This window comes from Sorex fumeus, unplaced genomic scaffold (assembly GCF_029834395.1).
Source record: "Sorex fumeus unplaced genomic scaffold, SorFum_2.1 ptg000037l, whole genome shotgun sequence".
Classification (NCBI taxonomy): Eukaryota; Metazoa; Chordata; class Mammalia; order Eulipotyphla; family Soricidae; genus Sorex; species Sorex fumeus.
In genome coordinates this window covers 42,080,797-42,095,075 of record NW_026606094.1, presented here as the reverse complement: position 1 = coordinate 42,095,075, position 14,279 = coordinate 42,080,797, and the positions used below count along the sequence as shown (strand labels likewise).

General features: G+C 40.2%; 1 protein-coding gene across 4 annotated transcripts in view; it reads right to left on the bottom strand.

The window, feature by feature from the left end:
* The window catches only part of CDK14 (cyclin dependent kinase 14), a 710,477-nt gene that overhangs the window by 560,481 nt on the left and 135,717 nt on the right, over window positions 1-14,279 (bottom strand). The window contains exon 1 of one of the 4 annotated variants that reach the window (XM_056118544.1): window positions 4,159-4,300. The exons of 1 other annotated variant lie outside the window; for it this stretch is intronic. The gene's annotated coding sequence lies outside the window, so the exon portion shown is untranslated. Of the gene's footprint in view, window positions 1-3,552; window positions 3,900-4,158; window positions 4,301-14,279 lie in introns of those variants that run through there. 2 more of the 4 variants (XM_056118546.1, XM_056118545.1) reach the window with 2 other exon arrangements.

The window sequence follows — 14,279 nt, the reverse complement described above, 5'->3', positions numbered from 1 at the left end:
ATGTTAAATACTGAAGCAAACTGGAGATGGACCCTAAAGAAGGTATATGCAAGTTGATAGAAAATATAAATGGAAACTAATCATTTCTAGATGATGGTGACAACGATGTCAATGGCTATTGCTATGCTCTTATATAATCAGTACTATCAAAGATGCTTAGTTTTTCAGTATCTATAACAATCTCACAGGGTACCATTAGTATCCTGATTTTACAGATAATTAAATCAAGTCACACAACAATTAAGTAATGCGTCCATGGTGACACAGAGAGTAAGTAGAGGAGATGGTTTATTTCAAGATTCTGCCTGCAGAGCCTTCCTTACATGTACCAAAAGAAACTGTCAACAAAGGGCAGACGTGATCTGCAACAATTGTCTCATTTTTTTCTTCTACTGCAAAATCATGTTCAATTGCTGAGAAAAATGTAAGATCTTGCTTACTTCTGGAAGATTTTCGGACCTATCTTTCCCTCCTCCCACACCTCACTTCTACCACCCAAATTTAATGTGCTTTTGATTTTGAAGCAGTCTCAAAAAATAGTCAAGACTTAAAGCAAAGTAGAGGGACAGAAGAATCAGATCCATTAAGAGAGAAGGGCTGGTGAGGAGGATATGATTAAACACTGGTTTTAGATGGTATTAGAAACCGATATCTAATCTTCCTCTCCATGGAAGTTTGCATCTTCCGACGTATGTCAAAAGCATGGATATAAACTATTGACTGATTCAGTGTAAGAATCACCAAATTGGTTCATAGCAAATTAAAAGAACAGATGTAGTTTCCTTTAAAATATCCCTTATGAAAAAGCTATTTGGATTTAATAGATACAGTATCAGGAACGAATTTAAGAATGTGAATACTATGTTGATAAAGGCTTACTTTTTCCATCAAAAACAAAAGCACTTAATATGACATCATGTTTATGCTTTCTTTCATTTCTCTCAACTCAGAGGAGACAAGGGGTACTTGGACTGAGTACCCGTGAAACACCAGCAGGAGCTGAAAGCAGGCTTGCAGTGGGCATCAGGAACTGATTAGAGTCTTACTCTCCCATAGGCTGAATAAATAATGATGAGGCAATTTAATTACACAACAGCTGAATTATCTACCTGTTCTGAGTCTACCATTCTTAAACAAGACCTCAATTTCATCAGGTTTTGTTTATAAGTTATATAAAGTAAGTGACTGGAAACAGCATGGGCGAAATTCAAATGTTAAAAATGACAAAAGCTACAATTCAGTTTTCCATGGAATATTCAGCTGATTATCAGCAACTGACATAAGAATCTAAACATCTCATTCACCATTAACAAGGGCTGCTCAATTACCAGCCTTTATAAAGAATCCATAATGTATACATAAACACACATATACATACACGTTCTCTCTGTACATTTCATTATTTTTAGATTTTGGTTCATACTCAGTAGAACGCAGGGCTTTTCCCAGCTCAGTGCTCAGGAGTCACTACCAGCAGTGTTCAGGCAACCATAAGGTGACTGGGATCAAACCCCTGCTTCTAGCATACAAATCATGTTCACTAGCCCTTTGTGCTATCTTCCCAGCCTCTTCAGTTTATTTATGTTCATTATTATTCATGCCCTTCCCCAAGACTTTGGTTTTTAGCCTCTCCAAATTAACTATCATGTCATCCATATGGGAATTTGACATAACCAAGTCATATAAAGTGGGTGAGAGGGAAACTGCTGAGTTTTCCACATAAAAGCCAAAGCACATATTTATAAGAGAATAGAATTCTTTTATCTTCTATAATATCAATGAATCTGAAAAACATGCTAAGAGAAAAGGGTCGAAGCAAAAGTGCACATCATGTACGATTCCAGTTGATATAAGGTACCCAGAGTGAGCAAGTACAAAGACATAGAAACTAGAATAGAAATTACCAGGACTGAGAGGAAAAAAATGGAAGTTAATATTTAATAAATATAGACTTTTTGTTTAGGATGAGAAAAGTTCTGGAGCAGGTAGCAGGGATAGTTGTCCAAACACTATAAATGTACTTAATGCTAACAATCTATACATTAAAAATACTCAAAGGAGTACATTTTAGCTTTTATATATTTTATTTTACTTCTTTTAAAAAGAAAAACTTAAAACAGGTATCTCTTTCACAATTATACAAAATTCAGGGTCAAGAGGGGTATGCCCTAAATTTCTCCTTAAAATATTTAAAAAGACGACTTTAAGTTCCATGAGGACAGGAACAGATCTGTTTTGCTTAATGTTTATTTCATACTCTATTATGAAAGAAAGTCAGTAGACTTACCATAAATGTTTTCTTAATAAATAAACGGGGAAAAGAAAGCAGGATGAATTTTCTTCACTACAAAATATCCTAAAGGTATCAAACTTAAGTGTCCAGTAGAAAGTAAATGGAGCATATTTCAGAGAATAGCATGAACGCTACGGGTCTGGGTCTAGTTCATATATACTTCCTTCCCAGTATGTCTCACAATGTCTCATGCATAACAAAGAACTAATGTTTTAGGATGTAAAATAAAAATCATACAACTATAGAATGAATCATATCACTGTTCTGAATTTCCCCTCTTTCAAAAAAATTTACTATTTTTTGCAAACTATTTTTGTCAGAGGATGAAAAATAAATCTCTCAGCTTACACAAGTAAAGTATAAATAGCCATAACACATTACTCTCAGGAAAAAATTATATTCTAAATTTTTTTAAGTTTTTTTAATTTAAAAAAAGGCAACCGAAATAACTTACAGTTCATTTTAACTTTTTAGGAAATAGTCAAAATAAAAGAAAAATTTAAGTCTCTTGGGGAAAATATATATTGATTCCCAAGAACCTTCATAATACATAGCAGAGCAAATATAGAGGCTTTTGTAAGGCTCTTCATCCCCCCAAATTATAAAGAACCCAAACATGTTGACAAAATTTCTCTCAATTAGCCTATCAAGTAATCAGATGTTCTTTCTTTAAAAATACTTTAAAATCATACACAACTGACTTCTGAGCAACATGCTACAAGATACTGATGAATTTCAACTAGTAGTCACTACCAACAACATTAGTTTTACATGAATTACTGAGTTATGTTATAATGTTTTTAAAGCAAAAAAAGAAAGAAAGAAAGAAAATACTGGCGTCCTCCTTAATATTCAACACCTGAATAATAAATGAATCATTATAAATCCACTGAAACCATATAATGTAGACATCTACTCAAAACAATATTAAAACATGTCCTTTAACTTTAACTGCCCCCCCCCACAGTACTTTCTGTCAATTAAGAAAGGAAACAGGAATACAATCTCTATTGATGCAAGATGCACATTCCTATTTCCCAATGGTTATTTTCTTTATAAGCAGGTAAGCATTATTTTGGAATAGCCTGTCTGCTATCCCAGTCCTTCAAGCATGCAGGAGTTCTCCATTAGCATCCGAAACGCTAACAGTCCACTCTAAAGGCAAGCACTTCAAGCAGAACTGCATGAAAGATTATCACCTTAGTACATGAAAGCATAACCACTCCAGGTGTAATGATGCAAATCACCAGCACACTGACCTCTGCTAGGCAGCACACACTTAACGCAGGTACATTTCTGAGCTCCAGAAGGGGAAGAGGCAGAATGAGCAGCAAGAAAGTCCCAGATCCCTAATACATTAAAGATGTTATTCCACTCAGATCCAATCCAACTAATTCTTAGACATCAGTTTACCCAGATAAAATAAAAAGTGGTCTCTTGTCCTTCACTGGCTTGACTCATAGGGCATTCAGCCAAGCTTAGCCAGGCAAAACAATCTGTGAGGTCTCTTTACGTTATAATAAATAAGAGGAGTTGCTGAAGAAATAAGACTCAGCTATGGCAAAGCAGCAGAGTCGCTAAACCTTTTTCTCATCTTATCACTGCTACTGGTGTTTACAAACTACAGGCAGTAGCCGAAGGAGCCTCAAGAGACCCTCCCATGAGTAACCTCCTATAAGATCCCTAATTTAGCTATCCCCTTGATCAATCTGTGATGTTTTGGCAGTTAAATAGAAGGGAGTGAGTAAAATGACATGCATAAAATGAATTCACTGCAAGTTGTAAATGAGTGAGTCAGGATTCAGACTTCCCGAGATGCTCCAAATTAAAATCCTTGCTCTAATTTTAAGCATGCTCCGTCTTACCGTTGTGCTGCTGTCTCTCTCAAGCTTGATTTACCTGGAACTCCGTAACATGTCTCTAGCAGTGTGTTTGCACCAGGCCAGGCTGATACAGCAACTGAATTCACATCTTTCTGCACTAGCAAGCTGAAATGGTACGGCCGTACTACAACCAGGAAAGGGGGAAGCAGAAGCAAAAAAAAAAAAAAAAAGAAGGAGAAGAATCCAGAAATCACCTTAGAGAAGCTAATCTCAGTGGAATAAGACCAAAAAATGGTTCAGAAGACTACAAAGGACATGCTAATATTCAGTTACAGTGGTTTTAACAGCTTAATTCCCCCAAAAAATCAATCTAGTATTTTTTTCCTCCAAACACGATGGACTTGCCTGTGGAGTTCCCAGGAAGGCAGAGTAACCGGGCTCTGCAGCAGCATTGCAGCCAAAGTAACAGTGCATATGCTGTCCAGCAATTCACAACACACTGTCTCTTCAGAGAGATATTGATTTGCAATGCAGGGCTGCTTCAAAAGAATACAGAATGGATGCCAAACAGCTAATGGTGATTGCATAGGAGAAAAAACATTTAATCAAGGGGATGCACCTCATCATGCTCAATTCATTTTTTTAAAAGCACCAGAGGAAGCCGGTAAGTTTCCCAAGTGACAATCCCATTAAACAATAATCTGAAGTCCTATAGAAGGCCAAGTTTACATTACAAGCATTCATGCTGCAAAGAAAAAGTCCACTAAAGTGTAGCTGAATATGTCCATGTACATGTATTTGCCATATTCAAAAGGACATAACTCTAATAATCATATGCCAAAATGCACAGCTGAGGCACTGAGCCCAACTAAAGTGAGAATATACTTTACACATTATACAAGCCTGCAGAACTAATGACAGGGTTAGGGATCATACTATTATCAAAACTAAAATACCAACACAAACCAGATCTCACAATCTTGGGACAAGATTGTGCCAAGTCATGCCACACAGTGCTAGACGGCAAAGGATGCCAAACTGCTACGCTCATAGCGACCCCTACAGGAAGCTAAGTGATCTACAATTCATCCTTATTTAAATTATTTTTCTATCCTCAGAAAACAATCTTTACAAAATGGTGTAAATTAGACCAATATTAGGGCACAACTTCAAAAATATATTAGGCAAGAATTTTTTATTGTGCATTAAAATTATAGATGTTCACCTACTTAAGGGCTGGAGCGATAGCACAGCAGTAGGGCATTTGCCTTGCACGCGGCCAGCACAGCAGAGCCTGGTTTGATTCCTCCGCCCCTCTCGGAGAGCCCGGCAAGCTACCAAGTGTATCTCGCCCTCACGGCAAAGACTGGCAAGCTACCGGTGACGTATTGAATATGCCAAACACAGTAACAACAAGTCTCACAATTGACATGTTACTGGGACTGCTCGAGCAAATTGATGAACAATGGGAGGACAGTGCAGTGCAGTGCAGTGCACCTACTTAAAGATATTAAGGTGCAAGAAGATGTAACTAATGTGTCAATCTCAGTCAATATTCCAGAGTTCCCAGTATTGAGAATTCCGGAGTCAATATTCCAGAGTTCCCAGGTCCTACACACTTAGGACCTCAGGGAACAGCACTCTCCCTTCACATCCAAATTAGTTTCAATCATATCCCATACTTCCAAATCAGCTTCAGTTTTATTATTTTGAATAACACTATGATGTATTTAACATTTTTCTACCACACAAAAGCCCATTTAAAACCTTATAAATATATCTTCACATACAAATAAAGTGCACTTCCTTCTTATTAATTAAAAACAAGAGAAAAAACTACCTCCTTAATATCTGAAAACCATTAAGTTATATGAATATTATATCTGTGGTAAAGACTTCACAAGGTTTAGAAGAACCTGGGAGTTGTTCTTATTATTTTTTTGTTTGGGGCACAAACCCAACAGTGCTCAGCACTTAACTTCTGTGTCTGAGCTTAAGGATCATGCCTGGCGCCATATATAGTCCAATGGGCCAGCCAGGAGTAATCTATGAGCACTGCCAGCTGCGGCCCAAAATGTAATCCCCCCAAAAAACTTCTGTTTGGTTATTGGTCAATTCCCCATTTCAAGTTCCTTAAGGAATACACTGCATCAATTCCACCTGTTTTGGAAAAGGGTGCTAAGGCTCCAGATGTCAGAATGGTGACACTCAGCCTCACAGTACAGGCCTCCTAGATTTGAAGCTCTGATCTAGTGAGGCAAAGCTGTTCATATGCTGGCCATCATCCTTGGGGCCCATACCAGACGTGCTCTGGAGCCATGGAATACCACGGATCAAACTCATGATCTCTCAAAAGTAACACAAGCATGACAGCCCTTTGAGTTTTCTCCCTGGCCCTCAATTCCATCTTACATACTGCCTCATTGTTCCATAATACAAGGCTCAGCATCTAGCTAATATTAAGTAAATATTTAAAATCATTCCATTTCAATTCCATACTTTGGACTTAGATAATTTCCCCTCCTCTGTAGGATAACACTGTTTTGTCCTTCTTGCATAGTCTCAGGTAGTTTAGGTTTATTGGGTTGCTCCCATCACAGTGCTCTCATTCCTGTGTTTATTTGTAACTTCTTTCTTTGTACTCTGTTGACTTGTAAATATTGTTTTTCTCTTCTCCCTGAGTTCTTTGCATAGTTTATTCAGAGCAATGTCCTTTTTGTATGGACACAAGAAGACAGTATATGCTATGCTTTTGTTATGTGACTCTCAGTGATATTTTCCTCCTGGGTATCTGTTCTCTCACTTAAGCCTCAGCTGCCCTTTCGTCCTAGCACCCCGAAAAGCAGGATCCCGAAGAGGGACTGGATGGAACCAGGGCAAGCAGTAAGCTATGTGCTACCCTGGCATCAAGATGGGCCTGGCCAAAGTGCCATAATGCTTAGCTATAAGTTAAGAGCTTGGTCATGAACAAATGCTGCCGTGATCCAAAAAGTAATAACTAGATTTGGACCCTGCTAGGGTTAGGAAAGATTAATCTGGCCTGAGCGCTGGAGTCTGAGTCTGTGGCAAGATGTTCCCAGGAGAGCTGCCCTACAAGCCTCAATGTTATCTCTTACTTTTTTCATACAAAAGTAACTAGTATTAAGATATTAATAGAGTTATTGGACTAAGGAAAAGAGAAAAACATCTTAAGGTGTATTTTGCCCTTGGGCAATCAGGAAGGGCTTTGGAATACCTTTTAGTTAGTGTTCCCTCTGAACTTTGTGCGCCCTCAGTAAGGGCTTTCTTATTTTGATTTTGCTACCTGACTAGGTGCAGTGTCAGTCCAGAGTGCTGGGGAGTTGGGAAGGCAAGAGAGCTGGAGAGGAGAGAGAGCAGGGCAGCAAGATGGACCGTGAAGAGACTAGCAAGGGGGACAGAAGGAGAAGAATGTAGAAGAATACAGGAGCAGGCACGTGGAGAGATGTGGCTGCGAGATGGAGCATGGAGAGATGAGCGGGAGTGACAGAAGGAGATGGGAATGAGAGGCAGTGAGAGACTAGAATGGGAGGCTCAGAGAGACTGGGGCAAGCGAGTGGGGAGAATGGAATAAACGGCATCTGATCAATCAACCGGCTTGGCCCTCCTTTAGTCCACCTTCAGTCCCATGGCCCGGGCTGCCCAGGCTGTGGGAGCGGCCGGGGGCCCCGCCCCTGAACGCAGGCAGTGAGGGGGAGAGCCAGCAAGGCCGCCCTGGCTGCCCCTCGAGAGATTATATACTCCTCTACCACTTAATATTCCCTTACAGCAAACAAACAAAAGTTAGAAGTATTACCCTGAGTCAATTCAAGGTAGTCACTATCTCTTTTTCCACTTTTTTTGGTTTTCAGGCCACATCAAGCAGTGCCCAGGGATGCTCAAGGGCTACACCCCAGTTCCATGCTCAGCAGCCACTCCATAGCTCTGTGCTCGGGGACCATGTGGTGCCAGGCACTGAACCAAGGTCTCCTGCGTGTAAAGCATGTGATCAGTCCACTGAGCTATCTCCAATCCTAAGTAATATTAACTCCTGTATGTCTTTTCCTATAGAACTAGCTGATAAGGACATGTACAGTTATTTACTATAAGCTATGTTGCCCAAAACCCAACACACTTTATACTTGTTTTTCTCCTCTATTCTTTCATGCATTCATTCATGGATAAACACACGATTCAGCTGGCAATATGAGAAATCATTTTCTCTGCATTCAAGGAGCTCAGAGTGGTTGAAAGTAAGGCAAGTGAATACAATACACTGAAATGAGTGTGGAGTGAGCCCGTGGCTGGAAATAAGGTGCCTTGGGTGGCTGAGGAAAGCGATCACTGAGAAGGTAGCACAAAGCTGAAGCCTGAAAGCAGTGCCATGGACAGCAGGCATGCACACTGCACCAGGACAGGACTGAAAGGCTCAGACCTCTGAAACGGAAGCCACAAAGCAGTACACATGGTGGCAGCAGCTGTGAAGGTTGGAGGAAAGGCATCGAAATGTGCCAGAGCATAACGGGCCCTGGAAACCGTGATATGAAGTTAGGAAGTTCATCCCACAAGTTTTCATTTAACACAATGGGAAAATATTAAATGACTATAAACTGAAGAGTGACTGGATGGAAGTTTCACTTCTACAGTGGCACAGGAAAATGGCACTGTGATGAAGGGGAGGCGGGGAGGCACATGGGAGTCTAATGCAATACCTCAGAGAAGGCCCTGAAAGAAAGCCATGGAAGTGGAATTTGGGAGACAAAGGCATGAGAGACATCCAGAGCCATCACAAAATGAGTGTAAACATGAGATCTAGTGGGAAAGGAAAATCCACGCAGAATACTGGATCTTTTCTAATGTTTCTTGGTTGGGGGTGAGGGCACATTTGGCAGTACACAGGCTCACTTCTGGCTCTGGATTCAGGGATTACTGCTGATGATGTGCAGAAGACCACACAGGGGTCAGCAATCAAACTGGGGTTAGCTGCATACAAAGCAAACACTTAACCCCTGTACTATCACTTTGCCCTCCTGGGCTATGAATTCTTAGTGAAATTAGGGGAAAAGGTGCAACCAAAAATTAAACAAGTAGGAAATAAAGAAAATATGTAGCCTGAGGAGGAAGAGAAACGATCCTGAGTTTATTTTACACACTTGGATTTTAGTTGTCTTTGGAACAGCCAATTGGACAAGTTGAGTAGACAGCTGGGCGAGACATTCACTGATGCATCCACGGTAAAGATTTCCTAGAAAAACAGCTGAGCCAGGCTTCTTGTTCTTGTTCACGTTATTTATGGACAACACACTTTCAAAGAAAAGGAGTGGGGGACCAGGACAACAGGGACAGGGGAAAGGAAGGAAGAATGTGACCTCCATAAAACAACCACACAATCCCTGGCCGGCTTGATCAGGGCGATGGTGATGCTCTGTTCCCTCGTTTCCCACTTCCTCCACTTGAATACTTGGCAAGACTGCCAGGAGGCAGATGAGCTGCAGCATAATGTATGAGCCCCCCAGGAACCCACTTTTTTTGTGGGAGTCACTTTTCACACTAGCAACAAGAAGACCATAATGAAAGGACCCTGAAATATGTCCCTGGATCCTCAAGCCACTTGCTACTTGGCCTGCTCAGCTTTAGAGTGTAAATAAACTCTTGCTCTGCTGTACTTCAAAAGGATAAATAGAACAATGACATGCTACAGTACCCCTAGCAAAGCAAGAGGTCTAACCAGGTGTGCCTCTGGGCTAGTTATGACCAACAGATCAGGACAGGAAGGACTTCCATTGAGTCTGACAGACACTGGCCAGCAGGTAAGACCTAGGGATCACAGCACTCACCACACAGCCTCAGCTACTCCACAAAGCTCACCCAGAAACCTTTGTCTGTGCTTCTCCCTTGGCCTAGAATGTTCTTCCCAGTCAGCTTCTTCTCATCATCTGACTATTGAACTCAGAAATCATCCACTTCTGCTGTGTCTTCTCTCTCCCATTATGTTCTACACTATTATTGCTTCACTATCTGATGGGTTGATTTGTTTGCCTTCTTCCCAAACAGAAGGGAAACTGCTCGCGAACTGCAAACTGCTGTCCTGAGCTTCTCCAGTGCCTAGAACAACATTCAGTAGTTGTTAAATAAATAAATATTAGAAAGGGTTTGTAATGACAACTCAAAAAAATTCCATGAACACCTGTAGAGTGGAAATGAATGGCAAGCATTGAAGGATGTGTACGAAAAATAGTAGTGGGAAGGGATAGCGGGAAATAGTATCTGGTATGTACGACAAGTTTAGCAATTAACCGGAAGTAAAGATAGAAGCTTGAAGGCAAAGCTATAGGAAATTATTTTGATTATATCACAGAGAAATCATAATCCACTACTCTGAAAAATATATATAAGGAGAATTGGAGAAATAATACAGGGGTTAAGGTTGCCTTGCATGTGGCCAACTCCTATTTGATCCCAGCATTACACAAGGTGTTCCAAGTACCACCAGGAGTGACCCCTGAACAGAGAGTCAGGAGTATGCCCTAAACACAGTTGTGGCCCAAATTCTCCCCCAGGCCCTCTGCAAAAAAAAAAGTAATGTACAAAGAACATGAATATCCCCCAAAGAGGCTGGATATCAAGTTACTATAATTCTGTAACTTTATCAACTTGTACAACAAAATGGTCATGCTTGGTCTTAAAATCGTTATGTTTTAGGAAAGTTAAACCCTCATTCTTTCAGGAAACCCTAAAAAAATGGAACTTCTCCACAGATTCTATTCATTACTTTTACTACCATACATTCAGGGAAACAACAGTCACTTAAAATACTTTGAAAAATATTGTCAAATTCTGTTTTCACAATACATAATTCTGTCCCTATCTTGTTTTGGTTCTCTCCCTGCCTCTGCTGCTGCTATTATTTCGATGATGGGGGTCACACGTGTTTGGTTGAGATAATACAGCTGCCACAATAAGGGGTGGTGCCCATGTGCTTTCACCAGTGTCACCCCCATTGAGTCCTGGTGCTTGCACAAGTTCTGGTTGAGGCCACTGTGCTCACTGAGCATCTCACACTTTAGTGGCTCCACTCAAGGGAGCACAAGGGGGATGTTCACCCAAGCAACTGTACTCAGTTGCAGCACTGGGCTTTCTAGACAGCAGAGCTTCCAGGACTATGCTAAGCATGTGAGGGCAGTGATGGCATTAACTCAGAGCCTCACGCTGGCAGGGCAGGCACTTTTACCACCGAACCATACCCCAGGCCCTGGGGAAGTTTTACTTGACATTGTTTCTAAGTACAGTACCAAAAATATCTGGCTGTTATTTATGGCCCTTCATGCAGACTCAGAGGATGTTGTTCTTAATGTTCATCAATTTTGAGTTTTCTGAATTCTGGAGGGGGGGAAATAACACATTAACTAATCCTCTCTGTAAATACAGGTGCTTCTGTCATAACACAATATACTTGTTCTTGAAAAGCTGTGCACTCTGTTTAACTGCACCCTAAAAATAAGAGGGCTTCTGGGGATGATAAAATTGAAGACAAGCCATTCAAAGCCCCTATATCCAGAGCACTGAGGAAAATAGCAATGCTGACCCAACACAGCAACATGGGCCTTTGTCTCCTCGATGTTGTCTGCAGCACTGATACTGGGCTGCGGCTTCCACATGGGACCAGTTATGGGCCAGAGATAAATCCCAGTCTGGTCACTGTAAGTACAGAAAATGGACCCAGGTGAAGAGTTAGATTAAGACTGCATCTACATGTGAAAGTAAAATCCCAAAGAGAAAAGCAGAATGGAAAAATTTTGTTATTTTTGTCCAAAAAAAAATAAAGACAGTAGAAAGATGAAAAATCATCAATCTGAGAACAAAAAGAGGCAAATGCAAATTAATCCAACACAAAGATGGACCTTGATTTTTATGTGTTTTTCCAAACTCTGATGCCCCACCACAGTTCACCTTCCACCTAAGTGATCAGCCCACTCTTTAAGGAACCAATTTTCTTTCTTGCTAGACACCTGGCTTTCTCATTGTATTTCCTTAGATCCCTCAACAGAGTCTGAATCTCAGTTTCTGCTGCTCAGTATTTAATTTTTTTTTTTGGTTTTGGGCCATATATGCAGGTACTGAGTGGCTACTCGCAACTCAGTGTTCCAGAGAGACACATGTGGTGCCACAGATCAAACCTGGATCTCAAACAAACATGTGCTCCAGCATGTAGAGCCATCTCCTCAACCTCTCCTCAGTTAAATGTTTGATCCTTCTCAAGGCTTGTATTCGTAGTAAAACATTTATTACATTGCTTCTTCCTACATGTATATGCAAATGTATTTTTGTATTTTTGCATTCATTTAGGTGATAAATTATTTATCATTAGGAGATAAACACAATGCACAAGCTTTACCTGACCCAGTTCAGGTTTTCCCATTCAAGTCCTCACAGACACACCAATTGATTCTGGATGTGCTGCCATGCCCCAAGGGTGTGAAATAGAGCAGAAGACCCAGATGCACAGTGATTTTTATGATGATCATATTCACAAAAGAACAGTGTTCCAGAATTCTAATATGTTCTAGAACTAATTAGTTCCAGAATTAATATATTAGTTCACACATAGAACTAATATGAGCTTTTAAAATGTGAATTGAGCTACAAAATTTCAAAGGCTAACATAATAAAATCTTCAGGTCAAAGCAAGAACAAAGGCGAAAAGCACTGAGTAAAGATGTGAGGATTTTCTCTCTTCCAGATGTCAGGACGCCAACAAGAAAGTAAACTACAAATGCATGATAACTAAATCATTTCTTCAGGAATTATGTCTCATTTTTTAAAAACTCACCTAAGTATTAATAATGGAATGTGGAAGAGAGCCTGGTTAAGGATTATAAGTCAGTTTTGCTTTTAAGAGCATAACATCCGTTTTCTCAAATTTCACTTAGTGAATAATCAGGAAAATCCCAAATGGGCAGGCAGGTGGGCAGGATGATGGGACAGATACCTGAGGTGCTCAGGGCTTACTCCTGGCTCTGTGCTCAAGGTCACTCCTCTTGATGTTCAGGGAAACACAGTGACACTGGGGATCAAACCCGAATTGGCCATGTGCCAGGAAAACACTTTATCTCAACCCAAAACTTTTTAAGAGTCCTTAAAAGCTGAAGACAAGAAACAGGGATTTAGGCACAGATAATCCTGTTCTGACTGGCCACACCACATGTGCTCCCCCGAGCACCACCAGGAGTGACCCCTAAGCACAGCTCCAGGAGCCCTGAGCACCACTAGATGTGGCCAACAAAACAAAATAAAGACAAAAAAATCTATGAAATATAGATATGATTTCAAATTATATCTGACATTTTTTAATTTAGAAATGTTCCACTTCTAGTGTGTACTTTAAAATATAGAAATAAAAAACATGCATTAAATAATTGACTTCCTTTCTCTCAAGAAGTGTGACCATCACAAAGAATGGATAGCAATGCTGTACTTTAAACAATATACTCTCTGGATGATAAAAAGACAACCATAAAGAAATAAAAAACAATTCAAATTAAAATATGTGACCTTGCATGATTTAATTAAATGTCCTGCAGCTAATACTGGTATTTGAATTTTCAAGCTAACATTAGCATAATTTAAAATGTTCTGTAGATCCACATGTACATCACCTTAATGAAGAAAAAGCAAACCAAAGCAAAGCAACCATTTATCTAAGGAAGATTCATCATATGATCACACCAAAACTGACCCAATCTCATTAGAGTTATAAAATATTAAGTTCAGTACAAAGATGTATACTTATGAATATTAACAACTCAGAAATGCTTTAACTTATTTCTACTTTTATGTTTTTATTTTGTTTTGTGTGGGTTTTGTTTTATTTGTGCACCACTAACAAATGACAGTATCACACAGGGGTTATTTGTTGCTCTTAAGTCACTGCTGGCTGTGCTCAGGGGATCATACAGTGCTAAAGATCAAACCCGGACCTCGGCATGCAAAGCATGTGCTCCCCCAACCCCTGCCTCTTTGACTTCTCTCTCCAGCCCCTCCCCTTCTTTTTTGTAATCCAGTAAAACTGTGACAACTGCAGTACTCAAATACTGGTTGGCTACACGGCGGTAGGGCGTTTGCCTTGCACGCAGCCAACATGGCTGACCCGAGTTCGATTCCTCCTC